Source organism: Octodon degus, unplaced genomic scaffold (assembly GCF_000260255.1).
Source record: "Octodon degus isolate 3935 unplaced genomic scaffold, OctDeg1.0 scaffold00108, whole genome shotgun sequence".
Taxonomy (NCBI): domain Eukaryota; kingdom Metazoa; phylum Chordata; class Mammalia; order Rodentia; family Octodontidae; genus Octodon; species Octodon degus.
In genome coordinates this window covers 9,105,312-9,117,777 of record NW_004524684.1, presented here as the reverse complement: position 1 = coordinate 9,117,777, position 12,466 = coordinate 9,105,312, and the positions used below count along the sequence as shown (strand labels likewise).

The following is a 12,466-nucleotide window of genomic DNA, read 5'->3' as shown; positions in this document are numbered from 1 at the left end:
TGGCTAGGCCAGAGCACTGTCTCCCTCCGGAGGGAGGCGAACCTGTGACCCCTGAAGCCATGTGGAGGGGAGTGGGAGGGCGGGGCGGACCGAGGAGTGCAAGGGACAGGATGGGGACACAGGGACTTCCATGTTTTCTGTAGTCTTCTTGGACAGCAGAGTGCTGAGAAAGGAACAGCCTTCTGAATTAACTGAATAAATCAGGAACACATGTCATAAGATTTTATACTCTCAAGCTGACCCTGGTCAGTCCTGAGAAGCTGCGGAAAGTCGCTTGTTAAATTCCAGATCTCTGCAGCGAGCCAGCCAAGCACAAAGCCATGCTGCTGAGGAGAGGCCCAGCGATTCGAGCCTGAGCCCAGCGCCTGCCCCGGCAGGCACCGAGGCTGCCTCCGCTGTCCACTCTGCGCCCTGCCTGATCACCGCCTCTGGACAAATGCCTTCTACATGGACAGAACTCAATTTTGACCCGAAGCAGTCTGTGCTGGTTCCCAGCACCCTGTTGTGGCCTGGCCTGGGAAACCACGGCCACACAGTCCACGAGGAAGCCCAGTGGTGCTTCCCAGGCGCCTGCCTGACAGCCCAGAGCCACAGCAGCATCATGTCTCTCCTAGCATTCCCAGCACCATGCGTGAGAGGGTCTGACTGGAGCTTGTTCTGCCAGGCAGCCACGGCAGCAGGAGACACCTGAGACGGCAACGCGGGCACTGCAGGGACCGTGACATGATGCCTGCCGGCCATTGGCGCCGCCCCGGCTTTCCTCAGGCCTCACCCACGAGAGCAGCTGCTGCCATGCAGTCCTCCTCGCCCCCGGGGGGAGCAGGACTCTGTCTCTTGAAGCGGTGTTCAGGTGAGCACTTGAATCTGAAATAAAAACTAGTCATACAGATGAAGCAGTGAGCCGAAGCACTATTCACACTTTCAATGACATGTATTAAAAATGCATTTACCTTTGCAAAAGTAGATGCCATCTATCAAAATCCAGAGACCAGTCTACCTGACAAATGCTGTGGGAAGTTTCACAGGCGCATCCAGAGGATTTAAAGTGCCCACCATAGCAAGTGCACATTGCTGCGAACCACTTTATGCCGTTATTTTCTTTGATTACATACACATTAATAATGAATTTAAGGGTCAGCGAGATAGCTCAGCAGGCTGAGTGCTTGCTCAGGTAAGTGCAGGGGTCAGGGCTTGGTCCCTGGTACCGCATGCTGCACTGCCCTGTCCCTGGAGTCCAGGTGCTCTGAGATAGTGATTGAAACAACGTGGTGGTGCATGCCTGTAATCCCAGCACTAGGGTGGCAGAGAACAGGAGGATCACTATGAGTCCAGGCTGCATAGTGAGACCCTGCACACACACAAAACCTAAAGTAATAATAATAATAATAATAATAATAATAATAATTTAACTAAATCGAAATTAATTTGAAATGTGCAAATGTCTTTATGCACCCTTGGGGAATATTGAGAATTTAGTTACAACTTCTGACTGATCTCATGTGAAATATGAGAGTGATCTATGTGACCAGACCTGAGATACGTTTCTCAACTGTAAAATAACTGAACCTATATAAGGTTATGAGAAAAGCCAGGGTTAGATTTTGGTAATTAGTCAATGACTCATGTTTTTGACAATAAAATGTTTACACTATGCAGAAAATTATTTCCAAGCAATTTGAGAGTTGATAGTTGGTAGCAGTATTTATAGGTTACTTTTGTAGTGGGTGGGACATGTAGTAGGAGTATTTGTAGATGATATTATGCATATGCATTATATTTCTCATTTAGTATAATCGTGTTATAGAATAGACACTCTTTATTAGTGCTTAAAACCTTTGTACTACATGTTGTTGGTATTCTAATAGATTTTGTGTGTATACATTCTATGTATACATTCGATATTAGATACATTCTAGACATACATTCTATATAAGATATGTAAAACTACATATAATTTTCCATCCAGTAGAGTGATTTTTCTCACTTTTCTGTGAATAACTAAAAATAATATGGGAGCAATTCTGAAGCTAAGTGTGGTTTTCAACAGTCTTAACCACTAATTAAAAATATTCATTGAGCTCTGACGTAGACTGCACTTGTAGTTTCCAGCTGGGATAAGTTAGGGGCTGGAGCCGATACCACGCGCGGAGAGGAGCCCGGCTTTCCATCTTTTTATGGGTTGGTGATGGAACTTCAAAAACCTGAAATCAGACACATAAGTGGATTTCTCTTTTTAATATTTTTGAATCCACAAAGCAAAACTATCCAACTCAAGTCGCAGTCTATGGAAATGCCCATAAAGGAAAAGAAAAAATAAATTTAGAATGTTTGGAAACTTCTTAGCAGCTTTCTTTTCAGCATTTTCTTTCAGGCATCAACCTTAGTCCAACATAAACTAACTAGAGTCAGGCTAAATTCAAAGATTTTCAACCAATGAATTACAAAATTGCAAAAAAACAAGAACCGATAATCTAAGGATAATATTTTCATACGGCTCCCTCCCATTCAGGCCCATCAAGCGGAAGCTGTAAAAATAAGCTGCGGCCCGCCCCACAGGCAGAAGCACAACCACGGCGGCCCCTGCCGTACCCTTCCTGAATGGCTGACGGGATTCCTGGGAGTGTTTCCGTAGGCTAAATTACAGGATGAGAGAGTCATGGACTGTTTAGGACTCAAGGAATCTGAGCAATCGCCCGAGTGCCACGAGCCGGGCTGTCCCCCGGATGCCGAAAAACAGAACAGGAGCCAGTGCCTTGGCGGGTGGGAGGCGCTCCGCGGCAGCGCCCCGACGGTACCCGGCGCTGCAGGGCCACTGGGGACGAGCTCGGCGGAGCGGTGCTGGGCCGGGCAGCCAGGGCATACTCACCGTACCGCGTCATAGCAGACCTCTGGATGGACCGTCCCTGAACATTTTTAGAGTGTAGCAAGGCACGCCATTAGCTAAAATCCACACTGTGTAGTGAAATCTTTAGCCTCGCCTGGCACCTTTAAAGTCACCTTGTAATACCTGCATAAATGACATGTTGAAGTAGAGGTTAAGCGTTATGTTCTGTGTCACCGAGCTCAGCGTGCACACAGGGGGCTGATGTTCCTTATTTAACTGGCATCCCTACTGCTTAGGATGACACATCTCTCCAAAAGGCTAATGAAACTGAAAGGCTAATCGCTCCCCTCGAACACCCGAGGGACGGCTGAAGTTGGGCACACTAGTAGAATACGAAGGTAAATTCCGCTTATGCTTAGAGCAGGTTGTCTCACTAACCCTCCAAGAACTCAGCTTATAGAGATGCGGGGCACCCCATTCCGCACGACTGTGCCCACCCTGCTCCTGTGTGGACAGACGGACAGGATGCTCAGGGAACTCCACAGCCACAAATCCATTCTGCAAGAAGGCTTCCAGGTCTTGGAAAAGTCATTCCAAATAAAAAATCAGTTCGAATTACTTCATAGAAAAGAAGAATTTTAAACGGCTCTCAAGCATGTCATGTGGTTAACGAGAAAAAAAAACACAAAATCATTTTGCTCAGAAATCTTTCCCTCGGGTAATATCCCAGCTCTGCTCTTATTAGGAAGGAATCATAGAATTTCTTGGAATAGAAACACTGTCTGGAAACTCACTGTGAGGGTACGGGTGCTCGACTGGCCGGGCCTTCACCCCACCCAGCTGGCTCTGAAGCTCAAGGCCCAGACCAGGAGGGTGGCTGCGGAAGGCAGCGCGCATGTGCACGCATGCCCCATCCACGCCCAGAGTGTGGGCCCGCATTCTCCGTTCACGCCCAGAGTGTGGGCATATGTGCTCCGTCCACTATCAGAGTGTGGGTACGCATGTCCCACCCATGCTTCATGCCCAGAGTGTGGGCCCTCGTGCCCTGTCCATGCCCAGAGTGTGGGCCGGCATACCCCGTCCACACTCCACACCCAGAGTGTGGGCCCGCATGCCCCGTCCATGCTCCACGCCCAGAGCGTGGGCCCATGTGCCCTGTCCACGCCCAGAGTGTGGGCCGGCATACCCCATCCACACTCCACGCCCAGAGCGTGGGCCCGCATGCCCCGTCCATGCTCCATGCCCAGAGTGTGCGTCTGCATGCCCCGTCCATGCTCCATGCCCAGAACGTGGGCCCACGTGCCCTGTCCACGCCCAGAGCGTGGGCCCGCATGCCCCGTCCATGTCAGCACGTGTGGACGCATGCTCTATCCATGCCCAGCTCAGCCTGTGGCCCTCTCAGCCGCATAGAGGCTGCACATGCCACACACCACAGCCCCGGAGCTTCCACTCTCCATATGATGAGCGGCTGCCTTTCAGGCACTCTGTTAGACAGTTACACTGACCCTAGGAACTCTTACCTTCCCCTAAGAACTGCAAATACAACTTGTGTCTTGTATGTTAGCTCAACTTTAGACAAAATTAACAATGAGTGATACCAAAAGTCCATTTTCTTACTTTGTGTCCTAAGTAACTTTCCCCAAATCATGAGAATTTCTCGGTTCTCTGGATAAGTTTATTTAAGTGTCTAGGATCCTGAATTAGGAAAAAAGAAAGCTTTCCATTGAAAACAAATAAAAATACTGGGTGGGCTTGTGGAGTTCCAAATCTATTTTTGAGTCACATTTAGTTGCCAAAATTGATATAATGTATCCTCTTGCTTTTTGAGTTCAAGAAATTCCCAATTACTTGAATCAACTTTTTAAAAACTGAGCGCATGATTTCTCTCTATATGAAGTAACTTTAAAATACTGTGTCCCATTAGATTATTTTTAGTCTGGCTTTATAAAATTTACAATGAGCATAGCCAAAGATCAGAGAGCAACGAATTCATGAAAGGGTGTGTCCTACCTGAGCCTATCGCTGCGGAAGTACACTGATTTCATTCACTCCCTTAAAGTCGTCCTGGGACTCAAGAGCACAACCGAAACAGCCCACGTTGCTATATTTATGATTGCATCTCATTAGAATTTCATAAACTATATTTAGTCATACAAAAATAAATTCTTCTTCAGCCATTATAATGTATATTACACATTTCTCTATTATAGTGACTGTTACAAACACATGCAACCAAAAGAAGCCCAGAACTTTTCACCTTATTTAGGTAATCCCTCACAGCAAAACGTTCCGACTACACATTCGACAAGCTGTCCTGCTCCGCTTCAGCGAGCTCCAGCTCATCTTCAGAAGACCACGTCTTGCGCATTCCTGCCTGGCTCCTCCACTCCTCCCTGCTGACCTGACCCAGTGCGCTTCCATGGGCGACTGCACCTCATTATTTTGTAACTGTCAGCTCTGATGTCTGCCTTCACACTGAGAAAAACGAGCTGGCGAGGGGCAGGCCGTCACCCCTGTCCTGTCTTTCTCTGGCCTCTGCTTGGCCCTGTCTAGCACATAATGAAGAACTAGGGCAGGCTTCCACCTGGGTTCTTTCAGCAGTGTCTCATGGTCCCCTAGCAGTGCACCTAGAAGGGCACTCAGTGAAGAAGTGGCCACTGAGTCACAAAATTCTACTGAAATAATTTAAATTCTTTTTCGAGAATGTCCAATCGTGAAAATCATCATTTGCCTTCATATTGATTACCAGGCATTCTATATCATATTACCAACTGTGTACAGATCTTTAATGATAGCTTCATACGTATTTTGGTCCTTAAGAGACTAGAATCACACCTTGACTGACAGATTCCCACTCTTCTGCTCCCTGCCCCAATCACTGTCTCATGCACCCAAGTTTGAAACTCTCACCAGAGCTTAGAGAAAAATATTTTAAACCTCAGTCTGGAAATGGGGTGGAAACTGAGCTGTGCAGTTTCACTCACGAGGCTTCTGGCATGCTCTGCAGGGCGCCTCAGGCGGAGCAAGCGGAAGGAGCCACGCTGGATTTCCCAAGTACTATCGCTTGCCAGGAACAGGAAGATAAGCGGTCGTGGGGAGAACGCCACAGGTCAGCAATAATTGAAACAACCTATTTTCCAAGCCCTCTTATGGGCCTTCTCCTCTCTCTAGTTTATAGTTTTAATAGCTCCCCCCATTTAATTAAATGGGGCCCAGAGAAACTTAACTTGATAGTCATTTAAGAGCGCTAGACTCTGAAACTCAAGAGTGCAGATTGTGTGCCGGCTCACTCACCCATGGGCTGTGTCTCGAGGACGCTACCTGCTCTCCTCTTGAGAAGCCACCTGACAGAACAGAGCGGGCTCCCAGACGTGTGAACTTCCTTCGAGGTCTAAAATTCAGAGATCTTGTTTATCGTATGCCCAATCACTGGTACTTCCAAATTTTCACCCGCATCATTGTATGTTACTTTCTGTCTTTAGCATAGAATCTTTCTCCCTCTCTTTGCCTTTTTAAATCTGGACATTTCAACACCCATGTACTTAAATTTCCAGCACAAAGCTTTCCTCGTTGCTCCTCTTCCTGGCAAATTTCTCCTCCTTCAGCCTCCTACATCGTTCAGTGCACAGCGCAGTATTAACACACCCAAGAGAATGGGCTGCCTTGCTGAATGCTGCCTTTCCACTCTCAGCAGCTATGTTTCGTATCCAACAGTCTCGTGCTTCTTGGTGCATTACCACGCTCCTGTGAGGGATGTAAGGCTCGCAGCAGGTAAGAGGGTTCTGAGAATTCTGGATTGTTTTAAAAGCCTACTTAATTGGATTTTAAAGTGAAAACAATTTGTTGAGTTGAGTGATTGGCAAATGAATTGTACTTTTCATGATATTTCAAGCAAGCTACGACTAAATTTACATTCTCTTGGTAGTGTTGATTTTTAGAGTTTCACTCTGATTCCTATGGCCTTCTGTTTTGGAGGGTCATTTTACTTTGGAAGCAGAAGAAAGCTTGTGGTTAGGTGCTGTGTGGGTTCTGGCCGTGAGCAGTGTGGCGGCTGAAGTTGTTCCGCGTGTGGCCTAAAGAGTGAAGTAGGCTTGTGAGCAAAGGAACCAGGCTTAGTACCAGCTTCGTCAGGAAATCCTGGATGAGAGGAAGAATAAGCTACGGCGCCTCAGCCCTGCTTCCTTCTGCCACACATAAGGCAGGGCTGGGGTCCTGGCTTGTTTAACAGACGATGCAAATAAGATGAGAAAAGTTTTTGGAAGACTGTGGAATGTGTACGTGATGCCCATTGTTACTACTTCCAGGTTTGCTTCCCTATCCCCAATTCAGTCATGCCTTTCTTATCAAAGTGCACTCCTTGAGATTTCATTTAAATTTGGCAGAACTAAATAGTCTTACAGGGAAAAATGAGCCAAGAATCGGGGCTCTGCTCTGTCTGATGTGGAAACACACCAAGACGCCATGGGATAAGATGTCCATTTAAAGTACCAGTGCCAAGAGTAACTTAGAGGTTAATAATTGCTTTTCAATCATCTGAAGAAAAAAATGCTTTTCCAACAGTAATATTGTTTACCTTTTATGTGTGGGGTGTAGAGCATTACTTCTGTACCCCAGAAAAATTGGCCAAAAAAATCCCTGCGGTGCTTAAGGCAACAGTTGAGGGCAACAATTTTTTCTTACTGGATTCCTCTGTGCTGTGGTGTGATGGGGTGTGACGCCGCTCGAGTCCTCCTCGCTAGGGCGCCTCATCAGTAGGCACCCTGAGCAGCTCTTTACAAGCACAAATTAATGTACAATGATACAAAAAGACTTGGAAAACAGACTAGAATTGTGTAACTTTCTGATACCATTGAGTAATGATGTCAATAGATGAGAACTGTTTTGGGTTTGTTCCTGCAATATTTCGAATTTCATCTTAATTTGTTCATTTTAAGATCTTTCCATATTCTGAAGGGAACATTTCTCTGTCATTTTTTTTTCTGCTTCTTCTTTTGATTTACTAAGTATACATGTGAAGGATCTATTTGAGTTTAATAAGGTATTCTGACTACTCTATTCAATCTCAACAACACTATCTTTTTTGACTAAAAGCAAAATTAAGTCTAGAAGAACTACGTAGCGTGCCTGTGTTTGCTTAGACAGGAGGCAACCAAGCCAGTCCCGGGTCCCATCTCGCTGGACCGCTGGACCCACAAGGGTCCTCCTGGCCTGGCCTGCTCTGCCGCTGCCTCACTCCCATGTGGGGTTTCGTGTTCCCTGACTGTGTGCCTTGGAGCAGTCCGTTTTCTTAGTTACTCTCTCATTGCCGGGACCCAGCACCTCCGACCCTTAGGAGGAGAGGGTTATTTTGGCTCACACTTTGAGGAGCCTCAGGGTGGTGAGGCAGAGGAGAAGCAGTCCATGGCATGGTAGACAGGAATCAGAGAGTGAAATGAAGGAAGGGTGGAGGTAGCTTTTCCAGGGCTTTCCCTCCATGACCCTGCTTCCACCAGGCTCCGCCTACCAGCCAGCTCCACATTTCGCAATGATCCAGTCAGTGGATGAATCCACTGATGTGCTCACACCTGGTGATCCAGTCTCATCCCAGGGTCTGTCTGTGAGCAGCAGCTGAGGCTTTGGGGGGCCTCTAGATATGAGCTATTGCCTGCATGACCATCTACCCATAAACATGTCTTCCCACTTGGCACTTGCACTCCAATTTTATTAGCAGCATTTTCTGTTGTTCAAATATTAAGTTACGCAATGCATTCCATCAGCTCTTTTGAGAGACACAGTTAGGGTGCAGTGATAGGATGAACTGACATGACACCACGCAGCCCTTTATGTGTAGAGTGTAGTACATAATGCAGATTGGGGCGGTTTCAATACAACCATTTTATTTGTTTACGCAAAATTCATCCATTAGTGCAGTTCCTAATAAATAGGCAAAGACTAAGTATGTGTTAACGTCAGAAGACCAAGGGGAGCTGATGTCAAAACACAATGTGGTTTCCTGCATTGCATCCTGGAACAGGGAAAATGACATTAGCAGAAAATGGTAACCCACGCTCCAGGCCCCAGAGTAGGGCCAGGGGCTCGGTGCATGCTCGGACAGTGCAGGGAGAGTCGGGTGCACTATGCACAGCCCTACTCTGGGCCACCTGCACAACTCTCTGTAAATCCCACGCCACTAAGAATTTACAGTGTAAGGGCCATCCAAATAGCTCAGCAGATTAAAGCACCTGCAAGCAGCACCAGGGCTCGGGGGTTCACTCCCCAGGCCTGCCATGCCAGCCTCAACCCTGGGGCTCTCTGAGACAACAATTGAAACTGGGCATGGTGGCGTGTGCCTGTAATCCCAGCTCTTGGGAGGCTGTAAACAGGTGGATCACTAAGAATCTGATCTAGTAGTGAGACCCTGAAAACCCTGTAGACTCTTTCCTAAAATACAAAAATTTAAAAAAAAAATTAGAGTTTAGAATGATAAGCAATGATTTATTGACTTTCTAGTTTCTTCAGCCACCTTGTGCTGAAGAATATCAAAGACAGAAATGGTCACCTGAGGAAGAAAACTTCTCAGGCCCTCCACAGGTTCTTGGTCACGTAAGATGAGCAGTGTGGATTGAAGAGGAACAGAATGAGCTGGAGAGGTGGGGCAGGGAGTAAATGGACCTGCCGCAAGGGAAACATTGGCCCTGCTCAGCCAAGGAAAGGTCTGTGGATGCAGGAAACGTTTTGCAAGGTCATTACATCATTGGAGTATTTTCCTGTCGGGTAATAGTTATTTCCAACTATTTTATGGGCAGTCTGTGTCAAAACTTTTATGTGGATAAATATTTCTCTTTACGGAAAACAGGGGTAAGGTGCATTGATATTTGTGTGTGTAATATTTTTGCAAGCATGATATTTAAATATTTTTATTAAAGAAGTAGCAGTTTGTTTCATTCTAGTTTCTGAACACTAACATTCAATTAGCAGATATATAAGAGAATCATTAGTGCTATTTTAAATATTTTACTTGAATTGGACAATATGGGAAATGACTATTCTCTACTAATATACAAGGGACCGTAGTCATGGAGTTATACTTACAGGTGTTTGCTCCGTCAGATACGAGGACTCGCTGGCTAGAACTTGCGTAGGCCTGTCTAGCTGACATTGTATTGCACACGGGACACTGTTATCCTAGCGCACTGCTCAAATTTTAGTTATTTGCTATATTTATTAGGGCCATGAAAGCTAATTTGATAACTGCATTTGATAAAGGATCAATGTTAATATTCACAAGCAGAGCGCTTGAAGGAAGAATTGTAAACCAACTGTGAGATCTGCTTTGTAATGTATCATTGTCAAACCCACTTAAGAAAGTTCTATGAAAAGATGCAGTGCTCGGCGTGTGGCTGTCCGGGTTCTGTCCACATGGTTCAAAGGCGCTCGTTACCATCTCCTGCCTTCTCACTGACATCCTGCAGCATGTTTCCATCACTAAGTGTCCTTGAGTTTCCCCTTGGAGGGTGTAGGGAATCCAGATGGCCCGCATTACCATTTGGGTTCCGTGGGCAGTATGAAAACATGACCTCGCTCCTCACAAAAGCAGTTTTATGGGGTGTTAAGTGCTGCACTCTCTCTAAGCTCTCAGCTTAAATCAACCTGCTTAAAACAGAATATTTGATTTTATTTTCAAATGAGAACTGTCCTGATGCATCGCCAATTGGAAATGAGCAGTGGGACCTAATGTAAATATCCACCCGAGAGCATGGGGCACAGCCCGCAGCATGGAGCACGGCCCTTCCGACACAGAGAACAGCGTGGGCACTCACTTGTTCTCTGGAAACACCGGTGACTCTGGCTCAATGCATCCACACTTTCTTCAGCTCTGCATGCACCTGTGTTTTCCACTTGAAATCCAACACTGGAGCTCTCAGATGTCCTGACACTGGCTGTAACGCGGTCACCAAACTGGATTCTAGTGCAGCAGCCCCGACTCTCTGCACACTCTGTGTCTCCCCTTCCTGCAGCTGCAGGGTTTCTCAAGGACTGGCCTCAGGGTGGAGCTTATAACCTTATTTCAGGTGAGTGTAATGACATACCTGTGCCACCTTCCCCAGTGGTACTGTTTTTGTCACATCTGAAATCTTACTCAAGAAAAAGGCATAAAAACGACTTTTATCATGAGCTTACACAAATTCCTGGGGAATGCTGCTCCACCATGTACATCCACGGCCACTGGGAGCAGTGCCTACTCACGGCTGCTGACCGCCTCAGCAGGGAGAAAGGCCACTTTCCCCCTGGAGGTGTCCCAGTCTGCTGAGGGGCTTGGAGGTTGCTCCACCTCATGAAAGGTCCCAGGTGGACCTGGCTTTAACCCGCAGTGGGACACAGTGGGACCAGGTATACCAGAGAGACTCACTATGTGCTCCGAGTGTCTAACAATTATTAATATTGAGTTTTGAGGACTTTTTAATAACCTTGTCTTTTCTTATGTTGTGTTACCCTACATGCCGGAGAGAGGGATTTAACTTGACAGATGAGAAAAGGTGAAGGCATGGTACCTTCCTGATAGAATCCCCACCCCAGCAGGAGCGCTGCGCTTGGCTCAGGACCTAAGGTGCAACTGAGGAGCAGATGGCTATTCCAACAAGACTGCAAGCTTCATCAGCTTCAAAAAATTGATTGATACCACACTTGTTCTTATAGTAATGTATTTTTAAAAAGCACTGTCAATACATGGAGACCCAATAAACCCTGGGGGGAGTGGGGTAGCTCAGACAGCCTGTGAAGGGGTGCACTGACCGTGTGTTCCTCATGCCTGCCTCTGCCCCTTTCCTCAGGCCATCTCTGTGGAGAACAGTGACACAGACCTCGCTAATGGGACAACACAGTCTGCTGAGATCAGCCAGTGCCGTGGAGGCCGGAGAGGGCTGTTGCTCCCTTGCCACGGCAGCCCGCCTCTCCCACAGTCAGGCGAGATCCAGTGACAGTGCCTGTTCTCTAGATTATAGGTTAAACCCAACTGCATATGTTGTAGGGTAAAAATAAGCTTCTCTTCTGGAAGGTTAACAACCTAAGTTTGCAGACCAAAAATCAGAGAAAAAGAAGGCTTCAAGGACAACCAACATTTGGCCTTAGCCTTTCAAGGTCAGTGAGGACTGAGGACATGGGAGAACCTATACTGTAGCATTGTGTAACTCAGTTGTGTCCCGAATTTTGTGATCAAGGAGATTATGGGGCTACAGAGCAATGTGATCCATGATGTAGAGTGTGCCTAAGGAGAGTCACAGGGAGAGAAAGCATTCTCTCAGGCTTTCACAGAGAGCACATTGGCCAAGCAATGGCATCCCCATGTGATTACTATATGCCTTACTTCTTTTATTTTTCTTTTTAACAGAACACATTCTATTAAAGGAGCAAAGTATTGGATAATGTTGTAAGTAACTGAGAAATTACACAAGAAAAACAAAACAGGAACAAAATACTGAGGACATGACATATTGAGTGTGCAAATTTCCAGAAAAGCAGCAGAAATAAGAATGTGAAGAGGCACAGTAAATATTGTGAAAGGGAAAGAAACTGCTCAGAAGGGAAAACACAACGGGGATGGGGGAAAGGAGAAAATCAGAAAGGGACATACGGATGCATGTAGGGGTGCACACACAAGACAGC

The 12,466-nt window shown here is 46.5% G+C and overlaps 1 long non-coding RNA gene across 2 annotated transcripts in view; it reads right to left on the bottom strand.

Annotated features, from left to right (window-relative positions):
- LOC111818948 overlaps positions 1-5,958 on the bottom strand; it is a 9,473-nt gene extending 3,515 nt beyond the window's left edge. The window contains exons 1-3 of one of the 2 annotated variants that reach the window (XR_002822808.1): positions 5,735-5,958; positions 2,867-3,007; positions 1,393-2,201 (exon numbers count right to left, since the gene is read on the bottom strand). This is a non-coding gene — a long non-coding RNA (uncharacterized LOC111818948). Of the gene's footprint in view, positions 1-1,392; positions 2,202-2,866; positions 3,008-5,734 lie in introns of those variants that run through there. The other variant, XR_002822809.1, reaches the window with a different exon arrangement.
- Between the last annotated feature and the right edge of the window lie 6,508 nt (positions 5,959-12,466).